Source organism: Callorhinus ursinus, unplaced genomic scaffold (assembly GCF_003265705.2).
Source record: "Callorhinus ursinus isolate GAN/ISIS: 27379988/994484 unplaced genomic scaffold, GSC_fseal_2.0 scaffold31, whole genome shotgun sequence".
Classification (NCBI taxonomy): Eukaryota; Metazoa; Chordata; class Mammalia; order Carnivora; family Otariidae; genus Callorhinus; species Callorhinus ursinus.
Window position 1 is genome coordinate 16,282,842 of NW_027397093.1, and position 17,559 is coordinate 16,300,400.

General features: G+C 40.2%; 1 protein-coding gene across 2 annotated transcripts in view; it reads left to right on the forward strand.

Annotated features, from left to right (window-relative positions):
* The window catches only part of SLC25A16 (solute carrier family 25 member 16), a 45,951-nt gene that overhangs the window by 11,718 nt on the left and 16,674 nt on the right, over window positions 1–17,559 (forward strand). Inside the window, exon 1 of one of the 2 annotated variants that reach the window (XM_025850319.2) lies at window positions 11,854–11,979. The exons of the other annotated variant lie outside the window; for it this stretch is intronic. The gene's annotated coding sequence lies outside the window, so the exon portion shown is untranslated. Of the gene's footprint in view, window positions 1–11,853; window positions 11,980–17,559 lie in introns of those variants that run through there. 2 annotated transcript variants of the gene reach the window in all.

Consider the following 17,559-nt stretch of genomic DNA (forward strand, 5'->3'; position numbering starts at 1 on the left):
GAGGGAGAGGGAGAAGCAGGCTCCCCACTGAGCAAGGAGCTCGATATCGATAAAAATAAAATTACTGAATTTAGTATATGATAGAGGTGGTACTTAAAATCAGAAAAAAAGGCAAGTTATTGAGTAAACAATGTTGGCATAAATGACTAATCATTTGGACAAAAATTTTATTCAATCCCTACTTCATTTTTTATATAAAAATAAATATTAAAGGGGAGCCTGGGTGGCTCAGTCATTTAACGTCGGCCTTCGGCTCAGGTCATGATCCCAGAGTCCTGGGATTGAGCCCGACATCAGGCTCCCTCCTCTGCGGGAAGCCTGCTTCTCCCTCTCCCACTCCCCCTGCTTGTGTTCCCTCTCTGTGTCTCTCTCTGTCGAATAAATAAAATCTTTAAAAAATAAATAAATAAAAATAAAAATAAATAAAATTTTAGTAGAAAACGATAAAAGGCAGACGCTTAACCAACAGCCACCCAGACACCCAGAACCTTTGTTTTACAGTGATCTCAAGACTGTTTTCTATATCAATACATAGCTCTTTCTTATTTTTTCTAAAGACCTGATGTTATATTCTAATCTATGAATGTATCATGATTTATTTAATCCAGTCTCCTATTGACTGGCATTTGGAATATTTTCAATTTTTGTTTCACAAGTAACACATTGTACTTGTGTTATTTTATCTGTAGAATAAATTTTGAGAAGGGAAATTACTTTATAAAGGGATATGTGCATTTAAATTTTGATAGGCATTGTTTTTTTTTTTAAAGATTTTATTTATTTATTTGAGAGAGAGAGAATGAGAGATAGAGAGCATGAGAGGGAAGAGGGTCAGAGGGAGAAGCAGACTCCCTGCTGAGCAGGGAGCCCCATGTGGGACTCGATCCCGAGACTGCAGGATCATGACCTGAGCCAAAGGCAGTCGCTTAACCAACTGAGCCACCCAGGCGCCCTTGATAGGCATTGTTAAGCTGATCTTCATAATGCTTTTAATGACTTTTTCCCTTAGATACCATACCAATACTGGGTCTTACCAAATTTTTAATATTTAGCAATTAATTATGAGTAAGGTTGATCAGCTTTCCAATGTTTGTGTGAGGTGAACGTGATAACCACTACACTACGGAAACGGGACTGCTTTCCAATGTTTATTGACCATTTGTGTTTCTTTCATTTTCAGTCTGAGTTGCTTTTTTTTTTAAATACTCATTTTTGCTTTAAAAAATCTATAAAAAATTATTTTTATGAATTTGGGAATTAGGACATTGCTTTTTTTCTGTCAGATATTGCTAACAGTTTATCAGTTTTAGATTGGTCTTTTAACCTTGTAATATATATTTTTTAAAGATTTTATTTATTTATTCATGAAAGACAGAGAGAGAGAGAGAGAGAGAGGCAGAGGGAGAAGCAGGGGAGCCCAATGTGGGACTCGATCCCAGGACCCTGGGATCATGACCTGAGCTGAAGGCAGATGCTTAACCATCTGAGCCACCCAGGCGCCCTAACCTTGTAATATTTTTTAAGAAGAGTCATCCAAAATTCTCCCATACACCCACACACCCAACCACCATACCCCCACACCCACAGAAGTTTTACATAGCTAATGAGTTAGTCTTTTTGTTGTGCCTTCAAAATTTTGTGTTGTTTTTAGAAATGCCTTCTTCGTTCTAAGATAGAAACATTTTATCATGTTTTCTACTAAAATTTTATTTTTATTTTTATTTATTTATTTTTTAAAGATTTTATTTATTTGACAGAGAGAGACACAGAGAGGGAACACAAGCAGGGGGAATGGGAGAGGGAGAAGCAGGCTTCCTGTGGAGGAGGGAGCCCGATGTGGGGCTCAATCCCAGGACTCTGGGATCATGACCTGAGCCGAAGGCCGACGCTTAATGACTGAGCCACCAAGGCTCCCCTTTAATATTTATTTTTATATAAAGAATGAAGTAGGGATTGAATAAAATTTTTGTCCAAATGACTAGTCATTTATGCCAACATTGTTTACTCAATAACTTGCCTTTTTTTCTGATTTTAAGTACCACCTCTATCATATACTAAATTCGGTAATTTTATTTTTATTTTTAAATTTTATTTAAATTTAATTAACATATATTAGTTTCAGAGGTAGAGTTCAGTGATTTATCAGTTGTTTATAATACCCAGTGCTCATTACATCACGTGCCCTCCATAATGCCCGTCACCCATTTACCCCCCACCCCCCTCAGTAACTTTATTTAAGAGAGAAAGTAAAGATGTATACAGTGATATTTAGCAACAGAAATGTTCATTGCAGTTTTGTTTATCATACCAAAAGGTCATTTAAATATGTAGCTATAAAGGAGTGGTAAAAAAAAATTCCATGTATCAGGATATCTAAAAACCCTTGAGAGCTACATGTGTGGTGTAGTCGGGGAGAGTGGTAGAGACAGATATGTTGAGCATGTAGGCCCCAAAAGGAAACAAAAACCTTTGGATAGTTGCTGTAGACACTATGGCTATAGATAATCATCTACCTTCCTGGTTATTGAGATGACAGGCTTGTTCTTAGATGACAGGTCTTAGAGACTTTCCAGATACAGCTTCAGACTCTGAAACCAATGACTCTTCAGCCTTACCTTTCTACCTAGATATATAGTCCTCATTTATGGTTTTGCCTTATCCAGTGTTTATTTAGCTTTTCTTGACTACTTGATGGCTGATCCAAGTTCAGTAAGTAGTAAAAATAACCAGGAATAATATTCAAAATATTTAGCAATACAACTGTAGAGGTACTAATAAATAGGACAGGTTCTGAAAGTCTCCAGTTAACTCATTAGTGATTGATGCATGAGTAGTATGTGGTGGTAGTGGTGGTGGGAGTTTTGGTAGGGGGAGAGGGCTACCAGGGTCTTGGGAGGGATGCTAGGGAGTTGGAACAACAGCTCTTTGCCAACTGGTATAGAAATATTTCAGTATGTTATACTGGCATGATAGTACTGGTGAGTAACATTAGCTAACAAGTATTGATTACTTACTATGTACCGTAGATAGACCTGAGCACTTGACATTATCTTCAGGCACTTGACACATAGTCCATAGAAAAATACTATGTGGAAAATGCTATGATTATCTTCATTTTATGGAAGAGAAATTTTAATAAGTTTCTAAATTATAATAATTTTTTTTTAAAGATTTTATTTTTTGACAGAGAGAGAGACAGCGAGAGAGGGAACACGAGCAGGGGGAGTGGGAGAGGGAGAAGCAGGCTTCCCGCGGAGCAGGGAGCCCGATGTGGGGCTCGATCCCAGGACCCTGCGATCATGACCTGAGCCGAAGGCAGACGCTTAACAACTGAGCCACCCAGGCACCCCCCCAACAGAGCTTATTTTAAAGCTTTTTTGAACTTCAGCATTTTCCCTCATCCTACAACTACAGTCCAGTACATGTGGAACCTTAGTCAACTAGAAAAAGGAAAACCTAGGGACTAAGAATCAAGGTTTGTATTTAAGAAAGGTCTTTCCTTCTGTATGTTTGACATCAGTCTTGGTTTGCCAGTTCTTAATGGAACTCAGAGTGATGGGATAAAGAGAAAAAAGAGGGAAGAGTTAGGAACTATAAGTGATAAGCTGAGTTCTGCTTGCTGCCTTCTGTGGACTACTCCAGTTTGGTGTTTTGGCTCAAGGCTGGGAGGTCAAATGTACGGAACACTTCCTGGATCCTGGCTGGCTTCCATTACATTACATTGACCATGGGCAGATCATTTAAACCTTCCGTAATTCACTCTCCATTTGTTAAAATGGAGCTTGTGTTTGCCCAACTTCCTCTCTTTCTGAGTTGTGCTGAAGGTCAAAGAATTGCTATGAAAATATTCTGAAAGATCTGAGGTCCTCCTGGGGTGCCCCTCGGAAGACCACTTTTTGAATCTATGTGGTTTGATCATTTAGGAGGGTGACTCCGTGCCAGGTCTGTTTAAGAGTGGCTGCTCTATGCTTGGCTAAAGCTTCTACTTATAATTCTACATCAGTAGAGGTGACTCCTGGGACAAATATGGCTAAGGGATAAAATCACCAAGAAGCCCTCTTTGCCTGATGTCTAGCTTTAACAATATCGTAATTAGGAGGAACTGCTGGCAAGTAGATGACTCATCCCAGGAGATATGGGCATCGCTGAGTGCATTGTCCAATCCAGTCGTAATGAAGGTGGGGCCATCGACTGTTTCCATAAATCCATAGCTAACCCCATGGAGTGGGGTATGCTATGGCTTTTATTTTATTTTTATTTTTTTACAGATTTATTTATTTATTTGTGAGAGAGCACAAGTGGCAAAAGGAGAGGGGGAGAGAATCCCAAGCAGACTCCATGCTGAGCACAGAGCCTGACACAGGGCTCGATCTCATAACTCTGAGATCATAACTTGAGCCGAAACCAGAGTCAGACTCTTAACCTACGGTGCCACCCAGGTGCCCCTGCTCTGGCTTTTAAGGAGCAGTTTTGCCATCCCAGCCATAGAATCGGTCAAGGTGATAGTTGAGTTACACAGTTGTTGGGGAGTCCATTCCATTGTCCAGCTGTCCAAATAATCTTATGCCCATGGGGTCCTTTTTTATTCTCACAGAGTAACAGGCACGAAGATTGTCTATGTATACATGGGCTCTTGTGGCAATTTCTCTGAAGTTTACCTCAAAATATCTAGCTTAGGCAAACAATCAACATTCAAGGACAATTAATCAGAACTGGAGTCTAACATCCTCAAAGGTGTGTTATTGAAACATAATTTTTCTCCTTGAAATCATCCTCACTGGGGGCGCCTGGGTGGCTCAAGTCGTTAAGCATCTGCCTTCGACTCAGGTCATGATCCCAGGGTCCTGGAATCGAGCCCCGCGTCGGGCTCCCTGCTCAGAGGGAAGCCTGCTTCCCCCCTCTCCCACTCCCTCTGCTTGTGTTCCCTCTCTCCCTGTGTCTCTCTCTGTCAAATAAATAAATAAAATCTGTAAAAAAATAAAATAAAATAAAATCACCCTAAGTGGGGCGCCTGGGTGGCTCAGTCATTAAGCTTCTGCCTTTGGCTCAGGTCATGATCCCAGGGTCCTGGGATCGAGCCCCGCATCGGGCTCCCTGCTCAGAGGGAAGCCTGCTTCCCCCTCTCCCACTCCCTCTGCTTGTGTTCCCTATCTCGCTGTGTCTCTCTCTGTCAAATAAATAAAATCTGTAAAAAAATAAAATAAAATCACCCTCATTGGGTGCCTCTGGGTGGCTCAGTCATCAAGCTTCCGCCTTCCGCTCAGGTCATGGTCCCAGGGTCCTGAGATCCAGTCCCGCATCGGGCTCCCTGCTCCACGGGAAGCCTGCTTCTCTCTCTCCCACTCCCCCTGCTTGTGTTCTGTCTCTCGCTGTCAAATAAATAAATAAAATCTTAAAAAAAAAAATCACCCTCAATTCCATCAAAGATAGCCAAATGAAGACCAATTTGTAAAGCAAGTCCAGTTTTAACAAACTTGGCGTAATTATTTACATAAGTACAGCAAGAACAGTGATTGTGAGTGAATTAGTTCTTTTAAATCTGCTTTGCTGGAACTTTGGATAAGGAATTTTATTATATATATATTAAAATTTATTTATTTACTTATTTATATAATCTCTACACCCAATGTGGGGCTCAAACTCACAACCCTGACATCAAGAGTTGCATGCTGTTCCAACTGAGTCAGCCAGTCGCCCCTATAAGGAATTTTTTTTCGTACAAGGAATTTTAGACAAAACTTTTAATACCCTTGCAAGGCCAGAGGCCAAGCCAAATTCTTGCCATCAGATTTGCCTAAAATACCTGCAAATTTAAGTAAATTCCTCTTCTCAAAGTCTCCCAAATATCCTGAGGTTTCTGCATCTTCCAGGAAATGACATTCTTTACTCACCTGGTAAGATTGCTGGGAACTCTGTTAGCAAGATGTCAGGCCAGCATTTCCAAGGGGTTCTATTGGCTCCATAAAGTCAACCTTAGGGCTTTAAAGCTGTCTGGTCATATCTGAGTCTATGCATGTCTTTCTCTAATGACCTTCCACTCAAAGTCTTGGCAAAGTAACCAATGTTTCCAATGGTGTCCTGTTAGAAGGGGAACAGATTCTTATTGAACTTATGCAAATAATTAAAATTGCCATGAAAGAAAGAATACTCACTGAAAGTTTCTGAATTTTGGAGGGTTCAGGTAGGCAGTAAAGATAAATGTTTCAATTTGTTCACAAAGGAATATTTTATCATATTTCTGTAAGTCATAGATATCTTGAGAAAAAGTTTCCTTAAATCTGGAAGAGCAAACATTAGAACCAGCAATGTTTCAAAGAAGAGTAATAAAAGCTATTAATCATCTTTCTCAAATCATTTAGGCCCACATTACTAATTCTTGTTCTGATTGAATGCAGCTTTTCCATTAGTTCCAGAAATACTTTTTTAAAAAATTTATTTAACATATAATGTATTATTTGTTTCAGGGGTACAGGTCTGTAATTCATCAGTCTTACAAAATTCACAGCACTCACCGTAGCATATACCCTCCCCAATGTCCATCACCCAGCCACCCCATCATTCCCACCCCCCAGTTCCGGAAATTCTTATCCAGTTTAGTTTTATGATTTTAAAGATGTCAGAAACCTGTATTTGTCAAAAAGTCCTTTTCATGAATCTCCTTGAAGATGGAACACATTTTCAAGAGCATCAGAACAATAATTATAAATAAAAAAGACTAGGGGTGCCTGGTCGGTTAAGCATCTGCCTTCAGCTCAGGTCATGATCCAGGGGTCCTGGGATTGAACCCCACTTTGGGCTCCCTTCTCAGCAGGGAGTCTGCTTCTCCCTCTTCCTCTGCTCCATACCCTGCTTGTACTCTCTCTCTTTCTCTCAAATAAATAAATAAATAAAATCTTTTTTTTTTAAAGAGAGATTTTTTTAAAAAAGATCTTATTTATTTGAGAGAGAGAGAGAATGAGAGAGAGCATGAGGGGGGGAGGGTCAGAGGGAGAACCAGACTCCCCACCGAGCAGGGAGCCCAATGTGGGACTCAATCCCGGGACTCCAGGATCATGACCTGAGCCGAAGGCAGTTGCTTAACCAACTGAGCCACCCAGGCACCCAAATAAATAAAATCTTAAAATAAATAACAAAAGACTAAAAGATGGCCATGGTTAAAGACTGGATGACAGTTCATTATAGTGCAGTTGACAAGGAAATGCAGTTATTTCTGTGACACACAACGTTTCAGTAACTAGAATGTCAAGTGATGACTTTATACCAGGACATGTTAAAACTTTAGGGATTTCAGGGATGCCTGGGTGGCTCAGTTGGTTAAGCATCTGCCTTCGCTCAGGTCATGATCCCAGGGTCCTGGGATAGAGCCCTGTGTCCAGCTCCCTGCTCAATGGGGAGCCTGCTTCTCCCTCTGCCTGCCACTCTCCCTGCTTGTGTGCTCTCTCTGTCAAATCAGTAAATAAATCGTTTAAAAAAAATCTTTAAAAACAAACAAACAAACAAAAACTTCAGGGATTTCATGTAATTTCTAGAACAGTTATAGCGTTTACTCATACAATATAACCTAAGAAGGTTATCACCATTTGTTTGACAGTGCTTCCCATGTAACCTAACATGCCAAGTAAACAAGCCTAATTAGTCAAAACAACTTCATTTAGAATTTGAATCTTGGGAAGTTTGTTAAAAACCTCAGAAGGTTGTTTGTTTGGGTTTTTAAATATATTTATTATTTATTTTAGAGACAGAGTGTGTGTGAGTTTGAGTGGGAGGGGCAGAGGGAGTGGGAGAGAGAATCCCAAGCAGGTTCTGTGTTGAGTGCAAAGTCCAAGATGGGGCTCAGTCTCATGACCCTGAGATCATGACCTAAGCAAAAAAGAAAAGTCGGACCCTTACTGACACCCAGGCATCCCCCGCTTTGTTTTTAATTTAAGTAATCTCTACGTTCAGTGTGAGGCTTAAACTCCCAACCCTGGGATCAAGAGTCAAACACTCCTCTGACTGAACAGCCAGACACCCCAAAAACCTCAGAAGGTTTTAAAGCAGTTGCCTTAACAAGATTACAAATTGTTATAAAACTAAGTATTTAATTACCTGTTTAACCAAGATGGCAATAAAAGATTCTATAGAAGGTTGTATAGTTATTAGTGAAACTAAGCTCCTTTAATATTGAGAAGTTTTAATTTTCCTAAGTAATCAAAGACCTGATAATGACAAAATATAGAAACTGGTTTTTTGGGGCACTGGGTGGTTCAGTAAGTTGGGCGTCTGCCTTCAGCTCAGGTCATGATCCCAGGGTCCTGGGATTGATCCTGTCTGTCGGGCTCCCTCCTCAGTGGGGAGTCTGCTTCTCTCTCTCCCTCTGCCCCTTCTCCCTGCTGTGTGCTCTCTCTCTCTCTCAAATGAATCAATAAAATCTTAGAAAGAAACTGGTTTTTCTGGGCAGATAAAAGGAAAAAACCTTTTTACAATTTCTTATCAAGACCAGACCAACAGTCCAAGAAAACTCTTTTTAACAGAGAGAAAAGCCGAATCTCAGTCTTACACCAATGTACTTTTATTTTATTTTTTTAAAGTAAGCTCTATTCCCAATATGGGGCTTGAACTCAGAACCCTGAGATCAAGAGTCGCATGCTTTACTGACTGAGCTAGCCAGGTGCCGCTACCAATGCACTTTTAAAACTCATTCATTCCATGGGGTGCCTGGGTTGCTCAGTTGGTTAAGCTTCTGACTCTTGATTTCAGCGCAGGTGGTAATCTCAGGGTTGTGAATCTAGCCCTGCATCTGGCTCTGTGTTGGGCATGGAGCCAGCTTGAGATTCTCTCTCTCCCTTTCCCCTTGACTCCTCCCCATTCCCCACCAGAAAAACAAAGAAATTCATTCATTCCAATCTTAGTCAGTCCTGAACATGCATAAAATTCTTTTCCAAAGATTCCCCTTCACAAACTTACAACTTTCTTTTTACATTCAAATTTAGTCATAAGCTTTCTTTCTCTAAATAAGAGAAATCTATTGTCTCTTGTAGGACAGTCTCATTGTAGGACAAAATTACGTTCTTTTCCCTCAACAAAAGTATATTCCTATACCTTGTACCATTTTATTTATTCATCCTACTTGCTCTTAACAATTACCCATGAAAATTTTGAGATAGACAAAATCGACCATTTTCAATCATCTTTTTGCTGACAAACTGCAACAGAGATAACATGAATTTATTTGACCTTTTAGTAAACCTTGGTAGAATCAAAGCTTATATTTAATACTGGTATCTCTAAAGACATGTCTATTTCAATTAATTTGTTCCCCACTGTCAGTTTTACCTGGGGCTCCTGTGGGGAAATCTGAGGTGGGTGGTTTAAGTCCAGGGGAACCTCTGGGCCCCTTCATGTTGACTTGGGAGGTGCTTCAGTTTGAACCTCATAAGGAGGTAGCTGAACAGCTTGGGATACCTTTTGCTTCTTGATAGCAAGGGTAGGAGGAGCAGAAGCCCATGGTGCTGGAGGTGCTGGGGGTGGAACAGGAGCTGGTTAGCCAGTGGTATGCAGGAGCTGGAGGAGAGGGGGCAGAGGCAGAGGTGCAAGGGAGCCACTGCCAAGGCCAGAGAGACTGAAAGTTTGGACTAACATTCCTTTATGCCTGTCTCCTGTCTTTCCATCTTGTAAACGAGGCTTTTTTCTCTGGTTGTTTTTCAGCCCTCTGCACCATTTATTCAAAATCTGTCCTAATGGACTTTCTTTGGGAACAGAAGGGGTATTCCCTATCTTCCTAGGCAAAAGTTCAGAAAGAACACAGAAGAAACAAAATGATAACTAAATGAAACCAAGAGTACCTCTGTTAGTACTCATTCTTCCCCAAAAGTCAGGGGTTTCACTGAACCAAATGGCTTCTTAGTTTTTGGTTCTCCCCAAAAGTCAGAGCTTCACCTGAACCAGTTGGCTTCCCAGACAAGCTAAGAGAGCCAAACCAAAACCTCCTATTTGGAGGCAGCCGATTGGGAGGAAGGAATTCAAGAGAGCCATTCAGTGGCCATCTTTCCTCAGAGCTTAACATATACATAGGCCAGGTGGTGTTACCGTAAGTATCATTTTCTTCTCACTTATAGGTGTGTAACTAAAAGTAGACCAGTCAGCCAATATTCTCCCTAGGGGGCCTTTGAAAGGGTTTAGAAATAGTACTTCCCATCTTGTACATACACTCACATACACACAAATTCCAACAGAGATCCTGCCAAATATGTATTCTAGCTTCCTGTTTACCTCTCATCGTTCCTCTTTCCGTCAGTACCTTCACAAATTTCAGTGGCCCCTGCCACAACTCCAGGCTATGCAAGCCTGAAAAATAGGCTATGAAAACTGACAAATGGTTCAAAAGAACCCAACAGCAGGGAACTAAAGAAATACACGGTCCATATGCATTTATCAGGGGGTACTTACCAGGACCCAAATTTCTAGGGCTTGTTACTTCTGATGTGTTTCTCTGTTTCATCAAAAGCAGTTAAGGCTGTTGGTGCCAGTTCTGGGCAAGCGAGAAAGAAAGTCCTCGAAATGAAACAGGTTTCAGCAGCTCCCTGTCTAGAGTCAACTAGCCACAGGTAGCTGACTCCTACCTATCACAGCCACTAGCTTGGGAAACAAACAGGGAGCTGTGGGGTGCTGCCATGGCTAACTGCTCTACACTGGGGAATCCTGAGGGGGCTGGATAAATCAGAAGTAAAGCTCCTGACTGGCTCACCAGAATTGTAGCTGGGACTCGGGTGCAAGAGCGCCTGGCTTTGCGGTTCCCAAACAGGCCAGGTTCAGCCACTCACTATGGATTAAATCCAAAGGTAGAGAGGGGGATGGTGGTAAAACAAGAAGGGAATTTATTTCTGTGAGGCCGTTACCCGGAATACAGTGGATTAGTCTCAAAGACTGTCTCAAAGAGCTGAAAATACTTGTAGGTTGATATAAGGAAAATGTGGGACAAAGGTCGGTGGGTACATGCAGGTGGGCAGTAAAGTTCAGGTTGATCATTGTTGTGAGGTCCACCCCACGGGGTCTTGCTGGCTCAGGGCAGTTGTTATTGCTTGAAGGATGCTCACAGGATGCTTTGCAGCAAGTCTAAACCACTTGGTCTTTTGCCTGAGTTAAGAGATAAGCTGGAAAGAAGAACTTAAGCAATTAGAAAGTACAGACTGAGGTCAAAATGGAAGTGGTTGAAGTCCTCTTTCATCTTCCCTCTACTGCCTCTGCCTTGTAGTGTTAGTTCCTTTGTTAAGAAGTTCTTTATGCTTCTTGCTGGAGCAGAATAAAAAATTCATATTTGCCGTATTTTCAGAATATGATCTCTGAAGTTTTAATGACCAAGAATTATCTGTCTTTGGTATCGTGGTTACAAAAATAATTTGCAATCATAGGATTTTTGTATTTTATACAGTGATTATGAGGTAATGTTGAGCTCTTCAAAGCCTTTGCAAATCACCAAAATCTAATTGCTGATTAAAGTATGTTCTAGAGGGGCGCCTGGGTGGCTGAGTCATTAGGCGTCTGCCTTCGGCTCAGGTCATGATCCCAGGGTCCTGGGATCAAGCCCTGCATCAGGCTCCCTGCTCAGCGGGAAGCCTGCTTCTCCCTCTCCACTCCCCCTGCTGTGTTCCCTCTCTCGCTGTCTCTCTCTCTCTCTGTCAAATAAATAAATAAAATCTTAAAAAAAAAAAAAAGAGTATGTTCTTGGGCTACCACAATTCCTGGATTCTATACTGTGGAGATGATAAGAGGGTGAGAATCTAGGGAAAAAGCAATCTCAGTCGGTTTGGATTCATCATTAAGTCCTCAGTTTCTTGACTAAGGGAGGAAAAGAGAAGTTTGCACATACACAAAAATTGCAGGCACATCTCAACTTGATTGAGTCTCGTTGCTTCCTGGTAGGTGAAGATACACTGCTTTCTGTATTGGATTGTGGTTGTAAAATGGGGAAGAAGAAAACTATCACCACCACTGTTTGAGGTAGGTAGTTTCTGATTTCCCTTACTTGCACTTGGAAGACTTTTTTGGCCTCTCTGTAAAGCAGTGCTAGTTAGAATAGTAAAAAAGGGCCAAAATGGGAGACACTAGGTTTATGAATTGAAAAATCCCAGTCACCATGTGGATGACTGATATATATGTCAGTGTGATTACTAGCAGATAAGCTACGTTCCCACTTTGTTACATATTCCTCTCCAATAATCTTCTGATTGTTTTTTTTCTTTTTCTTTTTATATTATTAAAAAATTTTTTTTTCTTTTTATTTGAATTCTTGATGTGCAGGAAGTATTGAGAATGGAAGAATTTGGGTAAAAAGAGGAGACAAATGATTTGGTTCACAAAAGAAAGGGTCAAAAAATGAATAGCTCGAAAAAGACTGGGAGAATAATAATAGCTAACATTTAGATATAATATTTATATACATTGGGAATTATTTTAAGCATTTATTTACATACATTAACTCACTTAAGCTCCATAAAACCCTAATTTGGGTAATGACTTATTGTGAAATCCATTTTATAGATTCTGAAGCTGACACCCAGGTTAAGTAATTTGCTCAAGGTCACACAGCTAGTTAGTGGTGGAGTCTAATTTGAACTCAATCAGGCTCACTCTAGAGTCCATACTCCTAAGTTCTTTTGACAATTTGATCTGTTTTGATCATAAGTCAAAAATAGTTTAAAAATAAAAAATGAATTAGTTGAAATGAGAAAAGTTCGAATCAGGAAAATAATGCTAGTACGGGATTACTTGACAGGTAGACTATACCCATGCTTAAGTCCCCAGCAAGGCAGGGACTTTTGATATTTTGAAAAAGCATTAATGTAGTCATTGTGAGGAAAATCAGAACTTAGTTGGATATCCTCAAACTTATTTTACAGTGTAATGTTAATTTTAGTTTGAACAATGCAAGACACCATAATCTTTTTCTGTAGTTAGGGTTTATAGAAGTCTACTTCTAGCCCTGTAGAGGGCTTCATAGTTTTATACTTAGAGTGAAGGGTAAAATATGATTATCAGAAGAATATTTCTTACCTCCCCTTCATTCCAAAAATAAGTAAACATTTATTTATTTTTTTTAAAGATTTTATTTATTTATTTGAGAGAGAGAGAGAATGAGAGATAGAAAGCACGAGAGGGAAGAGGGTCAGAGGGAGAAGCAGACTCCACGCTGAGCAGGAAGCCCGATGTGGGACTCGATCCCGGGACTCCAGGATCATGACCTGAGCCGAAGGCAGTCGCTCAACCAACTGAGCCACCCAGGCGCCCAATAAGTAAACATTTAAAGTCACTAATTAGTTTCCAAGATTTCAGAGTGCAAAATTATTAGGAATCCTCTGCTTACATTCCAGGGTTTAAAATTACATTGAAATCATTAAGTTGTTTTTAGGAATATTGAAAAACACCAACAAAACTTGGTGATTTTTATATTCTTGTGTAACAAAATTCAACTGAGAAAATTTGAGGATTGGATTGGCTTTTTCAACAATTCATGCATTGGGCAGCATCCCATCTAGCAAGGAGATGGGTCTGGGGAGCTGCACAAAATGGAAGACTTTTATAACCAGAAGGGGAAGAGAGAAAGAGTGGGTACCTTCCTGGAGAAGGTTGAAACTGCATTTAGTTAAGTATTAAGTATTAAGTAAGGTTAGGTATTAAGACTTGGTTTGGTGATATGGGATTAGCACAAGTGACTCCATTTGGGCCTGTTGTTTCTTTCTTTTTTTTTTTAAACCTGTTTTTTTTTTAAAGATTTTATTATTATTTATTATTATTTTAAAAATTTTATTTATTTGACATAGCACAAGCAGGGGGAGCCGCAGAGAGAGAGAGAGACAGACAGACAGACTCCCCACTGAGCAGGGAGCCCAACTGGGGGCTCGATCCCAGGGCTCTGGGATCATGACCTTGAGCCGAAGGCAGACACTTAACCAACTTTGCCACCCAGGCGCCCTCCCCTGTTGTTTCTTTTCGACAAATGCTAACAGGTTTTGTTTTTCTTTAGGAAGATTTGATTGATTTTTTTAAATTTAAAGAAATATATGAAAACATGGCAAAATAAACTGGCTAAAATATTGTTAAACTAGGTCACAAATTTAGCATTCCAGTAATCGTTGGCATTATTTTTCGCCATTCTCTGATGTACAATTAGGGTATGCCCGTTCCTCAGTCTGACTTATGTCTTGCGAATTCCTGTCTGACTCATGGTCTTGCAACTTTTAAGCTGATGCCCTGTGTACCTTTACCGATTTCTGAACATACGCATTTTCTACCAATTTATCATTTGCCACTTTGTTAACTCACAGTTATTTCATGTTAAGCCACCTAAAGCCAGTAAGAAGGCAACTAGAAGACTTGGAACATGTAAGAAGGGAAGAAGAAATGGAGTCAAAGGGAGCAAATGGGATAGGCAAGACCAAAGTGATCCCAGATTAGGGAAGAGAAAAAAATAGGAGTTGTAAAAATTAATAGCAGTTATAAAAATAAAATGGATAGTGATGAATTGGGAAAATCCTAGCAAAATCTGGATTTTATGTTTTTTTATTTATTAAACGATTTTATTTTATTTATTTATTTGACAGAGAGAGAGACAGCGAGAGAAGGAACACAAGCAGGGGGAGTGGGAGAGGGAGAAGCAGGCTTCCCACGGAGCAGGGAGCCCTTTGCAGGGCTCGATCCCAGGATCCTGGGATCATGACCTGAGCTGAAGGCAGACGCTTTACGACTCAGCCACCCAGGCACCCCTGCAAAAGCTGAGTTTTAACCAAGTTATGTGTGTCAGCACAATCAAACCTTAAAATGGTCAGCCTTTTGATTCTCTTCGTTACACTTCTTAATGTGAAACATTCCATTAAAGATGGAATTGTTTTGTAGATAATCTCTCCTAATTTTATTTTCTAAAAATTTCCCTTGCAAAATCTTTAGCACAAGCTGTAAAAAAAATTAAGTCAACTTTCAAAACATGTAGTTTTTTTTTTTTTTAAGATTTTATTTATTTATTCCACAGAGAGAGACACAGTGAGGAAGGGAACACAAGCAGGGGGAATGGGAGAGGGAGAAGCAGGGTTCCCACGGAGCAGGGAGCCCAGCCCCATGTGGGGCTCCATCCCAGGGCCCTGGGATCATGACCTGAGCCGAAGGCAGACGCTTAATGATTGAGCCACCTAGGCGCCCCTCAAAACATGTAGTTTTATAAATACCTGGAAAATAAGGTATTTGCTATAACTTAAATGTAATGTTATTGCCAAACCTTGTCTCAGGAACACCACCTTTGTACTGTATTAATTTAGATTCAGCTTAAAAGAAGCCATTTAGAAAAGTCACTGCCTTGACTGCCATACCTGGCTGGTTTGAATACCATTAGAAGTTTGAAAATGAATAGCTTGAAAACAAATAGCACAGATAAAGAGCTCACAAATCAAACTGGCTGCAGTGCGGAATTGACAGATGGAATTTCTGAAATAAATTAAGTTTAGCAATTACTAAGCAAATGTTTAATAAGGAAACAAAATGACAGGAAAGCAACATATGTCTGGGATGAGCCAGAAAACTTCATTTCGAATCCTACTCTGTGATACAGAAAACCATGAATTTGGTCAAGTTACTTAACTACTTTGAACCTCAATATTCTCAAATTTAAAGCAGTAATAATAATAATACCCATCTTCTACCTTGTAGGATTGTTGGTGGTGTTTGGCACGTGAGGATTAAAGGTAGTATTTGTAAGGCGCCTGATATGGTGTGCTTGGCACATAGTCTTTATTGCTATGGGCAAACTAAAGAATGGAAGGTTTAAAGTATCACAGCTGTACCACAGATACGCTAATCATAAATCAGCCTTTTCTTCCATCAGTCAAACCTGTTCTGCCCATCATTAGGCTAATCTTGATCCAAAGTAATTAAATTCCATTACTTCACATGTTATTTAAACTGACTTTCCCTTCATTGACTAAAGGAATTTAGTTTTTGTCATTCTCGAGGGAGAACTAAGAGTTGCATGTGTTTGCATTGAAGTATTACCTGTATATTAGCTGTGTAGGTTTTTAGCTCAGATAATGTTATAATTATCCAGGTAGAGATGCTATGAAAGATACCTAGATAATAACGTAAGAACATTCTTTTCCACCTCCCGTACAAGGGATGGCAAACTGATGTAGACTTTTTCAAGGAGTCGTGGAAGCTCTGAAAGTTAGTACAGATTTAGGTCTGGGCTGATAAAAATGGATGCAAAATTACAGTAGCATTTGCTAAGTAAATGGGGTAAGATACCTCAGGTCTAATAAAATTAAACAGACTAAAAAAAATTAAAACTAAAAAGTTAAATTAGGCCAAGAGAATGGAAATCACTGTTTTGTTTTGTTTTGTCTTATGTGAGACAGTGCACCCATGTGGGAGAGGGAGGGAGAAAATCTTTTTTTTTTTTTAAGATTTTATTTATTTATTCATTTGAGAGAGCAAGAATGAGAAAGAGAGAGAGCACATGAGAGGGGGGAGGGTCAGAGGGAGAAGGAGACTCCCTGCTGAGCAGGGAGTCCGATGCGGGACTCGATCCCGGGACTCCAGGATCATGACCTGAGCTGAAGGCAGTCGCTTAACCAACTGAGCCACCCAGGCGCCCCTGGAGGGAGAAAATCTTAATCAGGCTCCAGGCCCAGAGTGGAGCCTGACTCAGGGGCTCGAATTCACAACCCTGAGATCATGACCTGAGCAGAAATCAAGAGTCAGATGCTTAACCAACTGAGCCACCCAGGAGCTCCTACAATGGAAATCACTTTCCTTTTTAAAATTAGTTACTTACTTATTTTTAAGATTTTATTTATTTATTTGAGAGAAAGGGCATGAACAGAGGAGAGGGGTAAAGGGAGAGGGAGGAGGAGCAGACTCCCCACTGAACAGGGAGCTCAATGCAGGGGTCATTCCCAGGACCCTGAGATCATGACCGGAGCCGAAGGCAGATGCTTAGCTGATTGAGCCACCCAGGCACCCAAATTTATCATGTTTAAAAGGTAGTGTTAAAAGCCTACATGGGGCACCTGGGTGGCTCAGTCAGTTAAGCGTCTGCCTTTGGCTCTGGTCACGATCCCAGGGTCCTGGGATCAAGCCCCACCTCAGGCTCCCTGCTCGGCGGGAAGCCTGCTTCTCCCTCTGCCTGCTGCCCCTGCTTATGCTCTCTCTCTCAAATAAATAAATTTTTTAAAAAATAAAGAAAAAAAATGTAATGAGGATGAAGATTCATCAAAGAAGCTATATGTGTTGGTTACCTATATACAAAATAGGTAACCATTTTCAAAAATCTGGCACCACTTTGAAAAATCTATACAATCAATATGGATGAGAACTGACAGCTGTGTCAAATAAAGTTACAAAACCAAAAAAAAAAAGGAAAAAAAGAAAAAGTCATATAAGAAACAAGCCAGAATAACAGAGAGGATGCTTTTTGTCCATTAAATGTTGGGAAAATTATCCAATAATTGAATATTCTAATTGTCTAATAATTGTCTAATACTCCTGAGCAGTCAGGAAAATAGGACTTTTATTCTAATGGCTGACATTACAAATTGA